The following is a 4439-nucleotide window of genomic DNA, read 5'->3' as shown; positions in this document are numbered from 1 at the left end:
TGTATATATATATATATATATATATAGTTATAGTGTATATATATATATATATATTGTTATAGTATATATATATATATATATATATAATGATGGTCTTTGTGTATGCTTAAACATATTTTAAGTCATATTTGGTGTGTTTAAACATTTAAAATTACATGCGTGTTTTTGTGTCTTGATGTGGTTGAGTATGTATATATGATACACATGCATCTGTTCAAATTACACACATGCATGCACATACACACACACACACTCGCACACATACACACATTTACCTGTTTCCTATCGTTTAACGTCCACTTTCCATGCTAGCATGGGTTGGACGATATGATATATTATTATAATGTGTAAAATTTGTACAGAATTATTTACAATAAAAAGTAAACAGGACTCTCACTTCCCTTTCTGTCAGCTGATACAAAGTCATAGGAAAAAGAAAAAATCTTAAAATTGGTTCCCCAACTCTCTTTTTTTTTTTCTCTCTCTCTCTCTCTCTCTCTCCTTTTTCATACTTCTTCCTGTCTAGTGTTTTTAACTTTTGAAAAAACTAAAATCTTAAACCTAAAGCCTGGTTTGTGTCGCTTCACATTTCCAAATTACTGTGATAAAAAAAAAATGAAAAGTAAAGATTTAAAAAAAAAAAATGGTGAAAAATGACGATTAAAGAAATTCTGTGAACTTTTTATTTATTTTTTTATTTTTATTTGTTTACATGTTAAGAAATTTCTAGAATTCAACTTGTCATTGTGTCTTTTTGGATGTCTCTGTTGTGTGTGTTCTTAGGAATCCATGATTACAACCTTTTCACCAAGTTTAATCTTCAGAGGCAGGTGTTCTCCAGGGCTCTGTTTTCTGCCTGATTCTTTTTTATTTTACTGTTAATCCCCCACTTCCCACTTTTTTTTCCTCTATATAAATTTTTCTGAAACTTCTCCTGGTCCTATGACAGAAAGTGATCTTAATTAAAACCTTATGTCTACATTTCATGTTAATGTATGTCCTGAGGTGACGAACTGACAAATTTATTGTCATTCCAGGAAAATTGCTTAGCGGCATTTTGTCTGCTTTTATGCTCTTAGTTCAAATTCTGCCATGGTCAATTTTACCTTTCATCCTTTCAGGGTTGATAAAATAAATACCAGTTGAATATTGGGGTTGATGTAACTGACTTAACTCCACCCCCAGAATTACTGGTCTTGTGGCAAAATTTGAAATCGATATATGTTCCAAACACCATATTAATGATGACAAAATATTAGTAAATTCTTTATTTTCAAAATTTGGTGGAAAAAAGGCAGTAATTTTCGACAAATATGGTAATGAAAGGATTAAGCAAAAACACCAGTCCCAGGGCTAAATATTTTTGGGAACTTTATAAGTTTTTTTGTTTTTGTTTTTTAACTTGGTATCCATAGCTAGAGTAGTTTGTCAGTTCCTGTGCTAGAAAAGCAAAGTAAAACATTAGGATCTTTTTTTTTTTTTTTTTTTTTTTTTTTTTTTTCTGAAAGATCAAGTCATTTGGGATACAAGTGTATTATTTTAGCTTCAATGTTAGGTAACTTTTATAAATAGTCATCCCTAATTAATCTGTGGCCTGGACCTGCTATTTTATTATTTACAAGTACTTGTGTTTCCAGTAACCAGACCATCCCCTTCAGACCTATCTCACTGTTATTGTTCTTAGAATTCTATTTCACTTTCTGTATCTTTTTCCAACTCATGACTTTTACCGGTTAAAATTTTTTTACATGAAGGCACAGGTATAGCTGTGTGATAAGAAGCTTCCATCTCAATCACATGGTTTCAGGTTCGGTCCCACTGTGTGGTACCTCTGACAAGTATCTTCTACTATAGCCCTGGACTAACCAAATCTCTGTGAGTGGATGGACATTAAATGTAAACCTGAAGAGATTGGTTGTAGTGGTGCTTCATTGGAGATGAGTAGATGTGTACTTGGTAAAATAATGACCATCAGACAGTTTCTTTGTGGGCAAGGAATACTAGGACAATGCTAGAGTTGGTGGGTTCAGCATATTATTGATGGAGAAGACATCATTGGTTAAACGTTTTCTTTTCATGCTTACATGAGTCAGACGGAGTTCATTAAGATATTTTCTACAGCTGGATGCCTTTGTTTTTGCCAACTCTCACCTATTTCCAAGCAAGGTAATATTTCCTCGTGGTTGGACCTGTTATGGATGATTGGAAACGAATGACACTACTTGCATGATGGCAACATTTATTTACAATTATTGTGCAATGTCAAGACAAGTGTGCACACACATGCTCACTCACTCTTATATACATAAGCTTCTTTCAGTTTCCAATTCACCAGATGTGCTCACAAGGGTTTAGTTGGCCCACGGCTATCGTAAAAGTGCAATTCGGTTGGATTAAATCTAAAACTACGTGGCTGGGAAATGAATTTCTTAACCACTCAACCAGTGTACGTGACAGGTTCAGCAACATTTGATCTCCATTCACAGTCAGCACTGTTTTTATGAGACAAGCAGATTACATTGATAACTGATGGCAGCAACCTCTTTCTCACGGTTGGTGACTTTGACATGTTCAGCATCATCATCTATCCCTGGACATTGCTGTCTCATGGCCTCAGACTTGTCCAGCCAGTTACCCAGTTTTCGTGATGTGTGAGTGACGAAGACCACAATATTGCCCACTGAACAGGACACGAGTCTGTTGCAGAGAACGTGAAATGAAGTGTTTTGCTCAAGAGCACGACGCACCGCCAGGTCTGGGAATTGAAACCATGGTCTTGTGACCGTGAGTGCAATACCCTAACAACTTGGCCACACTGTTTTACTTTATTCTACATCTTGATAATTATTTCAATGTAAATGGAGGTTATGGTCATTGGTGGAAATGACCAATCACCTGTCATTCAAGTGAACACAAGGCAAGTAGACTATTTCCTATCACAAAATGTGATAAGATTGTTGCGATTGTCTTTCTCCGGGGAAGACTGTACCATTTGACACATGTGATTAGTGGTATTAGTTATATGAGTTATACCCAGATACACGACAATCTAGAGTAGGAAGGAATGAGAGTTGAAAGGTCTGTCGTCCAAAAGTACCAGGTTATGTGTATGTCGAATTGGAGAAAGAGACCTATAGCACAGAAAATAATGGAGTTTCTTTGAAAAGAAGCTCCTGTGAGCCACTTTTTAGAGTTGTGGAAGTTAACATGGTGAAATGGTACAGTAGATAGAGGCATAAAAGCTAAGGGACAGGCTTGGAAGAATGGGAGTGCAAAAAGCAATAACAGGTAACTAGAAGAAAAGTGATATGTAAGGTGTATTTAGCAAGTTACCTGAGAATAAGAGGTGTGAATTGCAAAGCAGTGTGCTGGTATAAATTGAAAGAACACTCTGTAAAAAGTGAATACATAATGATAGCAGTACTCCTACCCTTGCTATGTTGGGAAGAAAGCAGCATGAAAATGTTACAAGATGTTACTGAATGAGGTAAATGCGAGAGAGAGAGAGAGAGAAGACTGCTACGAGTAGATTGTCACACTTGATGTTATGAACAACCTTAAGTAAACTCTGTAAGGACCAACTATTGAAATTACTAGTTATACTACTGAAAAAGACATTAAGGGTATGGAGGCAGGGGTAGTTAGTAATATGCTGAAAATACTTAGCAAAGTAGGATGCGTTAGTCATTTGAGTGGTACAAGAAGTGCAGTATTATGCTTAACTGTTATAAGGGCGACGTAGGGAGTTGCTGTAGAAAGAAATAACTGGAGAGACATCAAACAGATCAGCCAAGTTTATGAAAGTAACTGATTTAATACAACTAATTAAGAAAATTTGCTTAGATGGTTTTCGGTATTTATTAAGACTTTTGATAGATTACATACACACAAAACAGGTCTCTAGGTAGGAACACGATACAATGACCATAGACGATTACACACGCACACACATTGTAGTCTAGTAGCCACGAGTGCCCAAGTAACGTATTTGGATCACAGATACGCTGACAAGAGGACTTCATATGTGTTAGACGCATAGGAGTACTTCGTGATAAGAACACCCAAAATGTAAATACATTAAAATGCTCCTAGACGTAGCTGGGAGCTGCTAATACCAAGGTGGCCTAATCAACAGAGGTAATGGTAGCTCCGAAAGCATTGCAGCCAGAGTAAGAACGACGTTGAGAAAGTTCAATGAGATATGTCTGTTGGTAACAAAACGATTTTCTCTACGAGTGAAGGGTGATGTTGCATGTTACCAAAACATGGTCATTGTATGAAGAGGATGAGTGGAAAGCGAGAAAGAAATGGGGTGAGCATATTCTGCTGGATGTGCAATGTTACGAAGTACAGATGAGCTTGAACGAAAACCTGGGTATAAGAGGAATCAGATGCAGTGTGCAGTGACACTGAGCTGTTCTGGACAATGATGTGAATGG

This window comes from Octopus bimaculoides, chromosome 9, assembly GCF_001194135.2.
Source record: "Octopus bimaculoides isolate UCB-OBI-ISO-001 chromosome 9, ASM119413v2, whole genome shotgun sequence".
Taxonomy (NCBI): Eukaryota; Metazoa; Mollusca; class Cephalopoda; order Octopoda; family Octopodidae; genus Octopus; species Octopus bimaculoides.
Note: the sequence above shows the minus strand (reverse complement) of the source record.